The sequence below is a fragment of the Vulpes vulpes genome, chromosome X (genome assembly GCF_048418805.1).
Source record: "Vulpes vulpes isolate BD-2025 chromosome X, VulVul3, whole genome shotgun sequence".
Lineage (NCBI taxonomy): Eukaryota > Metazoa > Chordata > Mammalia > Carnivora > Canidae > Vulpes > Vulpes vulpes.
The window spans coordinates 96,521,232-96,538,697 of NC_132796.1; the positions used below are offsets into that span (position 1 = coordinate 96,521,232).

A 17,466-nucleotide genomic window follows, 5' to 3' on the forward strand; every position below is an offset into this window, starting at 1 on the left:
TTGGCATGCCTATTTCTTTCGCATATCAAATAGTCTCCCTGTTTCTTCCAACTCTAGTCTCATTTCTCAGAATGGCTGGCTTATTCTCACCATTCATACCTCTGTTTAAATACCACTTTGCCAGAGAGCTTTTGACCACTCAATATAAACTAGGGCCTTCCAATCAGTCTATCTCATCAGTCTGTTTATTTTTTCTTTTATCTCCAAATTTTTATTTAAATTCTAGTTAGTTAACATATAGTGTAATATTGGCTTCAGGAATAGAATTTAGTGATTTATCACTTATATATAATACCCAGTGTTCATCATAAATGCCCTCCTTAACACCCATCACCCATTTAGCCCATCCCCTGCTTACATCCCCTCTGTAAACCTTGTTTGTTCTCTAGAGTTAAGAGTCTCTTATGGTTTGCTTCCCTCTTTCTTTTTTCCCCTTCCCCTATGTTCACCTGTTCTGTTTCTTAAATTCCACATATGAGAAAAATCATATGGTATTTGTCTTTCTCTGATTGAATGATTTCACTAAACATAATACACTCTAGCTCCATCTACATTCTTGCAAAAGGCAATAATTCATTCTCTTTGATGGCTGAGTAATATTCCATTGTGTATATATACCACATTTTCTTTATCCTTGTTTATTTTCATCACAGCTTTTTTCATAAGCGTAATTGTCTTATTTTTTTCAAATTTTTATCTGAATTCTAGTTAATTAACATATAGTATAATATTGGTTTCAGGGGTAGAATTTAGTGATTCATCACTTACATATAACACCCAGTGCTCATCATAACAGGTGCCCTCCTTAAGATCCATCACCCATTTAGCCCATTTCCTATCACCTCCTTCCATCAAGCCTCAGTTTTTTCTCTATTGAAGAATCTCTTATGGTTTGCTTCTCTCTCTCACTCTCACTCTCACTCTCACTCTTGCTCTCACTCTCTTTCCTTCCAATATGTTCATCTGTTTTGTTTTTAAATTCCACATATGAGTGAAATAATATAGTAATTGTCTTTCTCTGATTATTTGTTTAGTTTTTACTGTCTGATCCTCCCACTACAAGGTAAGGTCCATAAGAATAGAGTTTTAATTTGCCTTGTTCTTTGTTCTGTTCCCCAAAATTAAGAGTATCTCATACACAAAAAGTGTCAAGTAAAATATGCTGAATAAATATATGGAAAAACTAATAAAAGTAAATATATGAGAGCCGAAGTTGAGTGAGGAACATCTGCTGGGTAGATATTTTAAATGTTGTATTGTCAGCTGAAATATCCAAAATTGCCCACAGTTATTCCTTTTTTATTTTTTCCAAAATCATGGACATTTTGCAATTTCTACAGTGTTATGAAACAAAGAATACTATGGCATATGTGTCACAATGTACAAAATTAGTATCACGTAATATTATGTTCATGACAAGTATAAAGATATTGTTCACCACTTTGGGAAGTTCGGAAAGTTTCTACTCTCCTGTGTTCTTCAGAACACAAAAAGTGTGTGGTAGGAGAAAGGGGCAGGTAGTAAGGGTTATTATGGTGAAGATCATTAGGGTTAGGACAGCCCTTTCTGCTGTGTGTTCTCAAATTGCATCATGTAGATGTTTGTTCCTACAATCTAGTATACAGTGCAGTTCTGCACTATAATAGTGGAGATCCACCCTCCTTTTGAGAACTGTTAACTTGATGACTGATAATTAGTAACTTCCTTGGGGAAAAGAGTCCCTTGTAACATTTCTTTTCAATAAAATTCATTCAGCAAATGCTTAGGAGCAGCTTCCAGAATAAACTGAACTTAGTGAAAAGTAAGAAACAGGAGAAAACACAGAAGAAAATATTGGCAACACTTTTTTTAGATTTTAAAGTCCATTGTTCACATTTGAGGATAAATGGAAACATCACCACAGGAAATGTTTATAGTAGAACTTTAGTATTTGTTATGTTGATATAGAATTATATCCCATTAGAATATCTATATGGCATTTGTTCTGAAGAATCCTGCAGGATGAGTACTATTATTTTCTATTTACAGAGGAAAATAGAGTCAAACTTACTCATTGATTTTCCAAGACTTCACTCTCAGCTACTAATTTGCACAGCCATGTTTCCAATCTGTTTTGCTGCAAAGTTTGTGTTCTTTTGACTAGATTGCCTCAATAAGGGGTAGCAGAATATCTCTAAGGTGGAGGAATATATAATTAAAAGGAAAAAATGGATTTTAACTTTCTAAGACAAGTATTATCTTTCCTCAGAATTTCCCAGAAATGAGACATAGGCTATCAGACATAGGCTCAATTTGCCCATAAATTGGCTCTAAGCTTCTCAAACCTCCTCCACAAAATGTGTTTATCATAACCAATTCTCTCTTGAGTTCCACTCTGAATGTTGAGGGTTTAGAACAGTAAAGTCAGACTTTCCTCTAGTACAGTGAGAGAATAATACAAAACTTGGCACAAAAAGCAGCTGTTTCAGACCTGTCCAGAAAATTTTGTTGCTGAAGTAGCACAAAGAACTTGCTATAAGGTTTTCTTTCCTATATGAATAGCATGGCCCCAAAGACTAGGTTTGAGTGAGACCCTGGAGGATACTGCAATTTCATTAAAAAAAAATATGTTTTATAGTCTTATAACTTTCCAACCTTCACAAACAAAAATTCATTTCTAGCTGAAACTTGATGTCATTCTTTTCTGGCTAGAATGTGAAGATTTGGGGAATGGGTGAAAGAAATTTATTGAGTTGTTAAAAATATATGATCCAGGTCTTGTCTAGTTTTCACCTCCAAGGCTCATAAACACAGTTGCTCTCTTTCATGCTTCATTTCTGTCAATCACCATGACAGGCATAGTGGAATTCCCTTCCTCTGCCTTCCCAAAAAAGGCAAAGTAAACAAAATAATATTTTGATGTAGAACCTCAGCATTTTAGTGAAAGTGAACTATTTTCTATTTCCAATACAGACCTTGAGATCTGCTCTAAGGCTGGCGGGAGTGTGAAATGGTATTCCGTAACAGGGTCACTACTAAGAAAAGCCTGAGGATGGCCATTAGTCTAAGCCAGTGGGGAAGGTGAAGAAGCAAAGACCTTTTGTACTATGCTGGGCAGATGTGCCTCCAGCAGATGTACTTGTGTTTTCCTTCCAGATTTGAGTTCAGAAAGCAATTTGTGAAGGAACTTGGCAGAAATGTTTATGCTTTGAGTATAGGTTCTCAAAAACTAAAGGAACGGACGGTGATCCACCTCAATACCTACACCAGGCATAGCTTTACTATCTAGTACTATCAAGTCTTATCTACAAAAATGATAGGCCAGCCCCTTTATCAAGCTGGTTTCTATCTCAGAAAATATTACTGGCCTTCCCCTCTTCTCTGCTCATCTCCTTTCCTTCTAGTAATTAAAAATTAACTAAACAGGCATTTCTTAATCAAATGAAAAGTTTCCATTCAACCTCTAATAAGTGAAAGCATACTACAGTCTTTCAAGACCCAGAAAGGACACTCCATCCCCTGGAGACTCTTTCTCTGATCTACTCCAGCCCACAGTGATCTCTACTTTTCTTGAACTTATATAAAAACCATTTTGTAATGCATTACTAGTACTCACAGTTTGTAAAATTATCTCAGAATTTAATTATGAGTCTTGCTTTTTTCCCAACAAGATTATACACATTTTTAGGTCTGGAAATATAGTTCTATTTTGTTATAACTTCTGTAACATCTAGCATAGTGACTAGGCATAGTATAGGAACTTCATAGCTCTTGCTTAATGTCTGAATTATTGATGATTAATTAAATGTTCCTGAATTCATTCAACAAACAATTTAACCTTGAGCTATTTTATCCTTTTATAAAAAAGATTTTACTTATTTATTCATGAGAGACACGGAGAGAGAGGCAGAGAGAGAAGCAGGCTCCACGCAGGGAGCCCAATGTAGGACTCGATCACAGGACTCTGGGATTACACCCTGGGTCAAAGGGAGGTTCTCAACCGTTGAGCCACCCAGGCATCCTGAGCTATTTTATCCCATTTGAGACTAAAATTTAAAGTTCAAAGGGAAAAGATGTCAGCATAGTCTGATCATTCCTAAAAACATGCTACCTGTTAACTTTCTGAAGTTATTTTCTTTTATTATTTTATTAACAAAACTATTAGATTATTGAATGTAATTTGTCAGAGAAATGTACCATTTTTTTCATCAGCAATAGGTAGGAAGATTTTGGCAGAAACATTACAAACAATAGACATAATTTCATACTGAAAAAATACTGGAATTAGGCATTGTTTTGGCCAAACTAGGGAATCTAGAAAAGCTGAGTATTGTGCATAAAAAAAGAGCAGAGTCTACCTCCTTACTTCAGTTGGATAATGACATAAAGAACCATTTCTTTTGCCCCCACTCCTTCTTGGTACTGAAAGAGGACTTCAAATACCTCCATTTTTAACTCAGACTATAGTTTCTAACTGATTAAGTTATTCTTAGCTTATCTCCCAATTTAGGCAAAAGACCCTGTGGGCAAGGCATTCTTTGTTGGGAAATAAAAGTACCCCTCAAGCAATAGGGACTGCCCTGAGCCAGCAAGACCCCAAATGACTGACCCCAAGACAGTGATTGACCTGACCTTTCCTGTGCACCTGTATGGACCCAGCAATCTTTGTTCCACATTTTTCTTATATAAACCTAGAAGATTTTTAGCATTTTGGAGAGTCCTTAAAACATTAGTCCATGGCTTCCTGGTGTTGGACTCACTGAAATAAATTCCTTTCTTGTTTTCACCACCAATCGTCTCTCTGCCTTTGGATTTTGTCAGCAACAAGTGGCCAAACCTGGTCTGCTTGGGACCCCTGAGCCAGGTGATCTTGAACCTCTGTGCTCCAACCACAGTACTTTGTCACCTGCTTAGCTTGGTTAATCCCTTCTTTTCATCATTTCTGTTCAAAGGTTAAGGTTAGAATTTCAAACAGAGACAGATATGGGCAGCTGACAGGAAAAAAAAGTTACAATGGGGTTTCTCTGAAAACAACTTATCCAACATTTTAAATAAATAACACCTTAATATGAAGGGGAAGGTAAAACTTTTAACTGGATGCATTTGAAAATACTGTAATTTTTGTACTTTTGCAAAATTTGTACAAAATATTGTAATTTTACTGTAATGTAAACAGATCACATTCTAGTATTTCTATTCACACTGTGCTAAACAGCTGTCCATTTTCAAATACTCTCTTTTTATCTCTTCAATGATCAACAAATAGGTTGTTTTTATTTTTTATTTGTTTTTTTTTCTAGAATTAAAGTTGAATAATTGCCATAATTTAGAATAAAAGAGAATCACAAAGAGAAGATCAAATTTGTACAGATATCAGCAACCACAAATTAGAACTGTTCCTGGTCTTTCAGTTTGTGATACAATAGTATCTACTTACCTTTTCCCTTTGTCAGACTATCATCTTCACAGATGCTATAATTCAGAGAGTCAATCTCTTCTTCCCTCTTCTCCATTCTTCTGGCAATCTAGAATAAGAATCACAGCTTAAGTTCTGTCTCCCTTTCTTATATTTCCCACACATTTCTTCTCCCTTCCCTTATATTCCCTTTCACTATTATTTATATTCCCCAAATGAATGAGAACATATAATGTTGGTCCTTCTCCGATTGACTTACTTCACTCAGCATAATACCCTCCAGTTCCATGAGCACTGGGTGTTATTCTGTATGTTTGTAAATTGAACACCAATAAAAAATAAATTTATTAAAATAAATAAATAAATAAATAAATAAAAGAATCACAGCTTAAAAATATAGTAAAACATACAGGGAAGTAATAAAATGTCAGATTTATTCATTCAGCAAATATTTATTAAGAATATATTATCTGCTAAGCACTGTTAAAATAGTAAACAAGAAAACATAGTCCTTATCCAAAGGGAGCTCAGCATTCAGTGAGAGACAAAAACTCAATGGACATTTACCATACAGTAGTATAGGTAGAGTAATGGCAAAAATGCAGAGTGCTGTGAGAATGGACAGAAGGGATATCCGAATTATAACCTAAATAACAGAAGGTAGAGATCAAGAACATCTGAAGGGAAGAATTGAAGCATGTGTAGGAATTCATCAATGGGATGAATGTGAGTACATTCTAGGGAAAATATTCCAGGTAGAGAGAATAGAACACAAAAAGTACCAAAGGGGAGGGAAGGTAATCCATTCAAGAATCTGAAATATGTTTAATAAATTTGTTTCCTAGAAGGCTGGTGAAACAGTGAAAGATAAGGAATGAAACTGGAGAGTTAAACATTCAACTCTTGAATCCTATCATGGCTGGCCTGTCTGGGGTTTGAGGACCTTAGACCCAATTCTCTTCATTGCCTTGCAATATTAGTACTTTGGCCACAAAAATCTAGTACACTGCCCAAAGCTTGTTGCCTAGATTTATTATTTCATATCTTCTGGAACCCTCCATGTAAAAGGCAAAATCTTTCAATGTACCATCTAGGAATACTCTTGGACATTCTGATCAACTAACTGAAAGGAGAGATTCCTAGTCTATGACACAGAATTTTCTTTCTCAGCTCCTGTTTCTGGTATGAAATAGATGCCTCTTTCCCAAGAGGTTGGACATCAAAGATGACTTTGTATTTTGAGAGAGACCCTGTCACAAACCACAGGAGTATATGGCTTTATTCTGATAGGTAATCAGTATTAGTAACATTCAATCCAACCCAATAGGCTGAAAAAAGAGTTATATACAGAAAGCAACAAAGAAGTCACTACCTCACAACCAGTATTTGATTAAGCTAAAGAGTTGAAAAGAACAATGGGCAGATGCCATAAAAATGACCTCTGTTAATGAAATTACAGGAAATATAAAAAGACCAACCATTTTAGCTCTCAGCATTTAGAAAGATAAATGTCTAATATCTCTGAATACTTAATTTTCTAAAATGTGTTGAAACATTTTATCCTTTTCATAGATAAAAATGTTTAGAACAGATTTATGTGTCAATTGTATGGAAACACCATTGGGCTATATTGAGCAACTGTGATGTATGAGGATCTTTAGTAAGCATAGGAAAAACAGACCTTGGTCTCTCTAAGTTTCCACTAATGATACTATGAGTACAGCCATATTCACCATCAATTTATCTTGGATTATTTTAGTTTCCATGTAAAGGATAATTATGGAAGAAAAAAATAATGTGGTTAATAAGAGAAATGGAACTATTTAGGGTTCCCAGAGAGTTTTAAAAGGTGCTATATCGGGGATCCCTGGGTGGCGCAGCGGTTTGGCGCCTGCCTTTGGCCCAGGGCACGATCCTGGAGACCGGGGATCGAGTCCCACGTCGGGCTCCCGGTGCATGGAGCCTGCTTCTCCCTCTGCCTGTGTCTCTGCCTCTCTCTCTCTCTGTGACTATCATAAATAAATAAATAAATAAAATTAAAAAAAAAATAAAAATAAAAGGTGCTATATTTAAAAAAATAAAGAAAAGCCAAGTTTAACAAACTTGAACAAAATTATTTTACTGAATTTCTCAGAACATTTTATCTACTAATATGCACTATGAATCTGCAAGAAAAGGATATCATATGCAACATTTCCCAAAGTTATTTGTCCTTGTTTTTTATGGAATGCCCTCCAAATAGAATCTATAAAACACAGCACTAATAAAATATCAGGAACCATTTATTTTTAGAAACTATGGGTATCATCATGAAGTTAAAAATAAGGTAAAGTGCCATGTGTTTTGAGTGTTCTCTAATATAAATAGATGCCATACTTCAAGTATCCCACTTTAGTAATGAAATCTTCTTTCCTTGAGGTCGTTGGCCCAAATTAATCTCTTGAATGTCTCGGGTTTCATAGCTTTCTTTAGCTGTACCACAATTTAGTATACACAACATTCTGTAGCAGGAAGATCACTAGCAATGGATGCAGAATGCAAGAGTTTTAGTTCTAGCTAGGAAATATTAGCAAATAATCTCCCCGAATTTCAATTTCTTTATGAAATAAAGAGAGAATTAGCTAAATGAATTGATTTACACAAGAATTACAAAATGCTATGTAATTATGCTATTAGTTTAAGTATGTATATATATATGAGAAAGACAAATTAAGAAGAGCATACTCTAGGGTTAAACCGTGTATTCACAATTGACTCAACATAATTCTGGTTACATCATTATTGTCTTATTTTTTGATGACAGATAGCATCAATATGTCTTTAAAATATTTAAAATAGTACAATTATACCCAGAAGAGTTATTATACAATATTAATATTTTGTATGCCTTACAACGACTTTGTACATTAGATTTCTTCTCTCTTCCTCCTCTGCCATGCTCAATCAATCTGCTCTGCTGGAATCATGCTGGAAATGAGAGCATTTAAGTGTTTCACTTTGCTCTTTAGTTTGCTAGCTATACAAATGAAAAGTAGTATATTTCAAGGCCAACCCAATGTTTCATTTCAATAATTTACAAAATCTTGCATCTACAGCAATTCCTTGCATATACTTACCTTGAGAGAGTTATACATAGCTAGTTAGTAATAAAAAAATTCTTTCAGGATTATAGAAAGCAACATTTATTTGATTTTTAGAAACTAAGACTCGTCTTGATGTGAGTTTCTCAAGGTGACTCAGCAGGCTAGAGATGGGAATAAAACTTAGACTCTAATTTCCTATCCTGGCTCCCTCCAATTGTCCAGGCACCCTCCTTAACACAATCAAGTTTCACCTACAAGAATACCAGTTAATATCTACTGGTGCTAAAATGGAATTGGAGACTTGAAAATGGAAATTGGTTACTTAATTCATTCTAAATCAATGTCTCTGTTGATAATGCATCTGTCAATGTAAGTATCAGGAATCCAGCTGGGTACTAGTGCATAGCTCTTCAGTCATTGTCTTAGGATGTCCTTGTGACATTAGAAAGAAGATCAGATTTTCAATCAGGCTTCAGCTGTGCTGCCTTTTTTTCAGCACATATTAAAATGCACTTAGAGTGACCTCCCTCCAGCGGACAAAGAGGTAAAGGCACTCTCACTCTCGAAAGAGATTATTGAGAGGTTCAGGGATCAGAGTAAAGAATAAATTTGAACAGTAAGTACTAAATGCTTGTAATGGGCTCAAAGACTGCTTAGACATTCAGTATGGGCTTTAAAAAATCTTAAAACATATAGGTGGTAGGTATACATTGTTGAGTACATACATTTCCTGAGAAGTAAAATAATGTGCATAAGAATACTGTATAAGTTGCTGAAATAAATCATGGGCTACATGCAATTAGAATGTAAAGGAACTCTGTGAGAAGACGAAGCATTTCCAAGACCTCTCTGAATCACTGTCACTTAGCATGGTACCTGGCATATAATAAGTATTTGTTACACGTTCATTGGATGAATGAGTGAATGAATGTACAGATAAATGAATGATAAACATATCTATATACATAAAATGATGTTTTTATTAATGATCCATCAGGGTTATAACTTGGTACCTGAGCTATTATTTTAAGATGACTTATTCCTCTTTAAACTCTGTCACATTAGTGTACATGCAGGGCTCATACGAGTAGTAAAATAAATTAGGTATTATTCAAATTAGGAGAATTTGGTTCATACATTTGCTTTTGCAAATATAGTAAATTGCTACTCATTTAATATGATTGAATATTGGCATATTCAAATCAAGTAAATAATCAGAACAGTTGAAGAGCACATTTGTCATTTCTATGCATCTGTGTTTGAGTTTTGTTTATATAATCTCATTTAATGTTTTTAACAATACAGTGAGGTAGAACGTATTCTCTATTTTTAAAAAGCTGAGGCTTAATAACATTAAACAATTTCAGCAAGATCATAGAGTAAACAGTAAATCAATGATTATTTTGCATGCCTAATATTATCACTCAAAATCTTTCCTGTTGGTTGTAGCCATAACCACCTCCGAAAACACACACACATACATACACACATACCCCCTTTGCTAATAGAACATTCAAGCCCCTTCACAATTTATTCTCCTTTTCTCACTCTTCCAACTTTCTAATAGAACATTCAAGCCCCTTCACAATTTATTCTCCTTTTCTCACTCTTCCAACTTTCAATACATATTCTGCTCCAACCACAACAAATTACTTGTCTTTTTCCTGAGACATGCCATCTATTTGGATACATCTTTTTTATTTTGTTCATATTTCCCTGTATGGAAGTCCCTTCTCCATGTTCTTTGCTTAGAATTATTCCTGGCATTATCAGGTCCAATTGCAGTACTACTACCAGTCTGTACTCTGAAATTTCTTTGTTCAAACCGATAGTAGAGCCCTTATCACATTGTAATATAAAAATAAAAAATAATAAGTTATTATTTATATTCATATTTGTATTTCTAGGGATTTATTTATTTATTTATTTATTTTTTAACAGAAACTCAGGTCGATTTATTAGGATCTATTTACTAGGAAGCCATGTGAGATTTTAGGAGCCAAACCAGTGTGCCTGATCAGAAATGCTGGCTACACAGATAACTAAGGAAACATTAAAGTATATTTTACTTATTTGTTACAAAATCTTCTTCTTATAATTACCTGCTTACACTTTTCCAGAGAGAAGAAATGAAAGCTAGTACTGAACCGGCATATTACTTACATAGAATCTTGGGTTCATCTTCATACAATGAAGAGGATCTGCCTTCATTTTCTAGGTACAGTCAATTAAAGCAATGTGAGTTAGCTAAGAAAATATGAACCCAAAATGAAAATTATGTTGGTGCAAAGCATGGGCACCTCAAGTAACCATGTGAGCAAGCCAGGGGTTCACCCCTCCAACTCCCCATACTCCTTTCCCTTGTTCTCCTCTGTGGTTACTTCCTGAGTGTCCCCTTTCTATGTTGTCTTCTAGGGAATAATTTATACATAGGGTATACACTGCTAAGTTGAATCATCAAAGCAAGGATGCTTTGATTATTCAAAAGACACTTTAGTGTCATTCAGTGTTTCATAATTATATGGCAATATTAACACTAATATTCTAGTGATAGTATTACTGTTGTGAAAACATCATGTTCTAAAGCCTTGGAGACCTGAGTTGAAATTCTCACCTTCATCAATTACTAGCACAGATCTTGGAAAATGGTATGATATGATAATAGTTCTACTCCAAAGGACTGCTGTGAAGACACAAGCAAATGAACTTTGGAGTGTTTAGCACATAAGGAGGACTGAGGAGGTCATTATTATTATTATTATTAATTATTAAAGCTCTAGATGTTCACAAGTATTGATCAGTTGAGAAGCTATATAACACCGGGGGAGGGCAAGATGGCGGAGGAGTAGGGGCCCTAACCTCACCTGTCCCTACCAATTTACCTGGATTACTGTCAAATCATCCTGAAAACCTACGAATTTGACCTGAGATGTAAAGAGAGAACAGCTGGAACGCTACAAAGAGAAGGGTTTTTGCTTCTAACAAGGTAGGAAGGCAGAAAAAAAAAAAAAAAAAAGAATCAAGTGAAGGAGGGGTCCCGCGAGGAGCTGGGCTAAGGCCAGCGGGGGGGAAGCCTCCAGGACAGGAAAACCCAGACCCAGAGAAACAGGAACTTTAAAAAATCTGCACTTGATTCTTCCCGGATGGAAAGGCACTTAGCAGGGAAATTGAGCAGAATCACAGGAGGGGCAGTGGAGCCTCCAGTCTTCAGGAGTCACTAATAGAGGAAATGCGCCCGGGGCGGGGGGGGGGGGGGGGAAGCGCACCAGACACGCTGGCCAATCTCGGTAAAGGGCTGGAGGGAGCAGCCTACGGGGCCTCCGAAGGCTGAGGAGGCTGGGCAGAGGGGGCTGCGCCCTGCTGCTTTCAGGAGCCAAGGCACCGGGAACGCGATTCTAGCAGGGCAGGCCCCAGATGCCAGGGCCCTGGGCAGACAAAGCCGGCAATCCTGCACTCCCCCCAGGACAAGTGGAGGCAGGAGAACACAGGACAGTGAGGACTCTTCTGCTACCAGGCATCCACAAACTGTGCAGATCAGTGCACCCACGCTGGCCAAGAAGCATGCAGGCCAGTGAGGACTGGGAGACTGCGGTAGTTATTGTGGAGAGCTGACTCCAGAGCTAGAGAGCTGGCTGTCGCCAGTGTTGGTGTTCCTCCTGGTGTCACCTTGTGCCTGGGAGAGATGGGGCCGCCAGAAAACACAGGCCTAATGGGGTAAACAGCTCCCACTGAGCCCGGTACCTGGTAGGGGGGCAGGGTAGCTCCCCCAAGTACAGACACCTGAGAATCAGCACAGAAGCCCATCACCCAGAAGACCAGCTGAAAGGACAGGGCAAGAGCAAGTTCTTGGCCAAGCAGCTCTAGAAAGCTCCAGGGGAAGTCAAGGGATTTACAGTATATAGAACCAGAGGGTAACCCTCCTATTTTTTTCTTCCTTTTTCCAGTATAACTCGTTTTTATATCAGACTGTAAATTTCCATTTTTTTCTTTTCCCACCTTAACTACAGTATTTTAATACCTCTTCATTTTTAAGATTCTTCCTTTTTGACTTTCATATTTCTACAATTACAGGTCCTAGATATATTTTCCACTTATAGATTCCCTTCAACATACTCAACTTATTTTGGGGAGATATACAAGATGTGTTTTGTTTTGTTTTGTGTTTTCTGTTTTCTCTGCCACATTTTCTTCTACAATGGCAGAAGTTAATACCTTCTAAAACATGACCAACATGCACCCAGCCCCAAGTACTATATCATGCTGGCTCAATATGTGAGATTCCTCTTTCCCATTTTGCCCCCTCTTTTATCTCATTTATGTTTTGGTGGTCAATGTTGTGGCCCTCTACAAGTATTTCTGGTTTATTTGAATTTGGGACTGAGCATGTCCTAACATACAGAAATTAATATACTGAGCAACAAAAGGATAACCTTCTAGAATCACTCAGGTAGATTATATTCTCCCTGCACTACAACTCCAGCAACACCACTATCTCTCAGTCCCCCACCTCTTTTTTTCTTTTTTCTTTTTTTTATTTTTTTCTCTCTTCTTTAGGACTCCTGGCCTTTTATTTTTTACTACTTTGTTTTAAAAATTGTTTTTCACTTTAGTGGTCCTTTTTTTTCTTTTATTCTGATCATTGTTTTCAATATCTGGTCTCTCACCTCAGCAGAATCATCTAAGGTGAAATTTACTTAGGTCATGATGGATATTCTTGATGCAGCTTGCTCATACAGCCACTCTGCACTGAGAAAAATGACTAGAAAGAACTCACCACAAAAGAATCAGAAACAGTACTCTTTCCCACAGTTACAGAATTTGGATTACATTTCAGTGTCAGAAAGCCAATTCAGAACCACAATGATAAAGCTACTGGTGGTTCTGGAAAAAAGCATAAAGGAATCAAGAGACTTCATGACAGCAGAATTTAAATCTAACAGGACGAAATTAAAAATCAATTAACTGAGATGCAATCCAAACTGGAGATCTTAACAATGGGGGTTAATGAGGTAGAAGAAAGAATGAATGACATAGAAGACAAGTTGATGGCAAGGAAGGAAGCTGAGGAAAAAAGAGTAAAACAATTAAAAGACCATGAGGAAAGACTAACGGAAATAAATGATAGCCTGAAAAGGAAGGATCTATATAAAATTTGGGTTCCAGAGGGACAGAGATGGACAGAGGGCCAGAAAGCATACTTGAACAAATCATAGCTGACAACTTCCCTAATTTGGGGAGGGAAACAGGCATTCAGAACTAGGAGATAGAGAGGTTCCCCTCCCACAAAATCAATAAAAAACGTTCAGCACCTCAACAGTTCATACTGACTTGCAAATTCCAAAGATAAAGAGAAAATCCTTAAAGCAGCAAGAGACAAGAGATCCCTAACATTTATGGGGACAAATATCAGATTAACAGCAGACCTCTCCACAGAGACGTGGCAGGCCAGAAAAAGCTGGCAGGATATATTCAGGGTCCTAAATGAGAAGAACATGCAGCCAAGAATACTTTATCCAGCAAGGTTCTCATTCAGAATAGAAGAAAGAAAAAGAGCTTCCAAGATAGGCAGAAACTGAAAGAATATGTCACTACCAAACCAGCTCTGCAAGAAATATTAAGGGGGATTCTGTAATAGAAAGAGGAAGCCCAAAGAAATAATCCACAAAAACAGGGACTGAATAGGTATTACGATGACTCAAAATTCATGTCCAGAGTAACTATGGACATGAATGGGCTATATGATCCCATCAAAAGATGCAGGGTTTCAGACGGGATAAAAAAGCATGACCCATCTATTTGCTGTCTACAAGAGACTCATTTTAGACCTAAGGACAAATACAGCCTGAAAATGTAAGAACCATTTACCATTCAAATGGTCCTCAAAAGAAAGCAGGGGTAGCCATCCTCATATCAGATAAATTAATGTTTATCCCAAAGACTGTAATAAGAGATGAAGAGGGACACTATATCATCCTTAAAGGATCTAGCCAACAAGAGGACCTAACAATCTTGAATATTTATGCCCCGAATGTGGGAGCTGCCAAGTATATCAATCAATTAATAACCAAAGTTAAGACATACTTAGATAATAATACACTTATATTTGGTGACTTGAATGTAGTGCTTTCTACAATCGACATATCTTCTAAGCACAACATCTCCAAAGAAACAAGAGCTTTAAATGATACACTGGACCAGATGGATTTCACAGATATTTACAGAACTTTATATCCAAACACAACTGAATGCACATTCTCCTCAAGTGCATATGGAACTTTCTCCAAAATAGAACACATCCTGGGTCACAAATCAGGACTTAACCAATACCAAAGATTGGGATTGTCCCCTGCATATTTTCAGACCATAATGCTTTGAAAGTAGAACTCAATCACAAGAAGAAATTTGGAAGAAATTCAAACACGTGAACCTTAAAGACCATCCTGCTAAAAGACAAAAGGGTCAACCAGGAAATTAGGGAAGAATTAAAAAGATTCATGGAAACTAATGAAAATGAAGATACAACCATTCAAAATCTTTGGGATACAGCAAAAGCAGCCCTAAGAGGGAAATACATTGGAATACAAGCATCCCTCCAAAAATTGGGGAAAAAATCAAATATACAAGCTAACCTCGCACCTAAAGGAACTGGAGAAAGAACAGCAAAAAAAAAAAAAAAAAAACCTACACCAAGCAGAAGAGAGTTAATAAAGATTCGAGCAGAACTCAATGAAATAGAGACCAGAAGAACTGTAGAACAAATCAACAAAACCAGGGATTGGTTCTTTGAAAGAATTAATAAGATAGATAAACCATTACCCAGCCTTATTAAAAAGAAGAGAGAGAAGACTCAAATTAATAAAATCGTGAATGAGAAAGGAGAGATCACTACCAACACCAAGGAAATACAAACGATTTTAAAAACATATTATGAACAGCTATATGCCAATAAATTAGGCAATCTAGAAGAATTGGACGCATTCCTGGAAAGCCACAAACTACCAAAACTGGAACAGGAAGAAATAGAAAACCTGAACAGGCCAATAATCAGGGAGGAAATTGAAGCAGTCACCAAAAACCTCCAAAGACACAAAAGTCCAGGGCCAGATGGCTTCCCTGGGGAATTCAATCAAACATTTAAAAGAAATAATACCTATTCTACTAAAGCTGTTCCAAAAGATAGAAAGGGATGGAATACTTCTAAACGTGTTATGAGGCCAGCATCACCTTAATTCCAAAACCAGACAAAGACCCCACCAAAAAGGAGACTTATACACCAATATCCTTTATGAACACAGATGCAAAAATTCTCCAGAAGATTCTAGCCAATAGGATCCAACAGTACATTAAGAAGATAATTCACTATGTCCAAGTGGGATTTATCCCAAGGATGCAAGGCTGGTTCAACACTCATAAAACAGTCAACATGATTGATCATATCCACAAGAGAAAAAACAAGAACCCTATGATCCTCTCAATAGATGCAGAGAAAGCATTTGACAAAATACAGCATACATTCCTGATCAAAACTTTTTTTAAATTTGTATTTATTTATGATAGTCACAGAGAGAGAGAGAAGCAGAGACATAGGCAGAGGAAGAAGCAGGCTCCATGCACCAGAAGCCCAATGTGGGATTCGATCCCGGGTCTCCAGGATCGCGCCCTGGGCCAAAGGAAGGCGCTAAACCACTACGCCACCCAGGGATCCCTGATCAAAACTCTTCACAGTGCAGGGATAGAAGGAACGTTCCTCAACATCTTAAAAGCCATCTATGAAAAATACACTGCAAATATCATTCTCAATGGGGAAGCACTGGGAGCCTTTCCCCTAAGATCAGGAACAAGACAGGGATGTCCACTCTCGCCACTGCTATTCAACATAGTACTAGAAGTCCTAGCCTCAGCAATCAGACAACAAAAAGAAATAAAAGGCATTTCAAATTGGCATAGAAGTCAAACTCTCCCTCTTTGCAGATGACATGATAGTATATATGGAAAACCCAAAAGACCCACCCAAGATTGCTAGACCTCATACAGCAATTTGGCAGTGTGGCAGGATACAAAATCAATGCCCAGAAAACAGTAGCATTTCTATTCACTAACAATGAGACTGAAGAAACAGAAAATAAGGAGTCAATCCCACTTACAATTACACCCAAAACCACAAGCTAACTAGGAATAAACCTAACCAAAGAGGCAAAGGATCTATACCCTAAAAACTACAGAACGCTTTTGAAAGAAATTTAGGAAGACACAAAGAGATGGAAAAATATTCCATGCTCATGGATTGGAAGAATTAATATTGTGAAAATGTCAATGCTACCCAGGGCAATTTGCACATTGAATGCAATCCCTATCAAAATACCATGGACTTTCTTCAGAGAGTTGGATCAAATCTTCTTAAGATTTGTGTGGATTCAGAAAAGACCCCGAATAGCCAGAGGAATATTGAAAATGAAAAACAGAGCTGGGGGGCATCACAATGCTGGATATCAAGTTGTACTACAAAGCTATGATCCTCAAGACAGTATGGTACAGGCACAAAACAGACACATAGATCAATGGAACAGAATAGAGCACCCAGAAATGGACCCTCAATTCTATAGTCAACTAATATTTGACAAAGCAGGAAAGACTATCCACTGGAAAAAGGATAGTCTCTTCAATATATGGTGCTGGAAAAATTGGACAGCCACGTGCAGAACAATGAAACTAGACCATTCTCTTACACCATACACAAAGATAAAGTCATAATGGATGAAAGATCTAAATATGAGACAAGAATCCATCAAAATCCTAGAGGAGATCACAGGCAACACCCTTTTTGAACTTGGCCACAGGAACTTCTTGTAAGATACATCTATGAAGGCAAGGGAAACAATAGCAAAAATGAAGTATTGAGACTCAATCAAGATCAAAAGTTTTTGCACAGCAAAAGAAACAGTCAACAAAACTAAAAGACAACCTACAGAAGATATTTTCAAATGACTT

General features: G+C 36.9%; 1 protein-coding gene across 1 annotated transcript in view; it reads right to left on the reverse strand.

Annotated features, from left to right (window-relative positions):
- Window positions 1-208: 208 nt before the first annotated feature.
- The window catches only part of SMARCA1 (SNF2 related chromatin remodeling ATPase 1), a 1,054,017-nt gene continuing 1,036,759 nt past the window's right edge, over window positions 209-17,466 (reverse strand). The window contains exon 30 of the transcript XR_011998184.1: window positions 209-5,504. The gene's annotated coding sequence lies outside the window, so the exon portion shown is untranslated. The remainder of the gene's footprint in view (window positions 5,505-17,466) is intronic.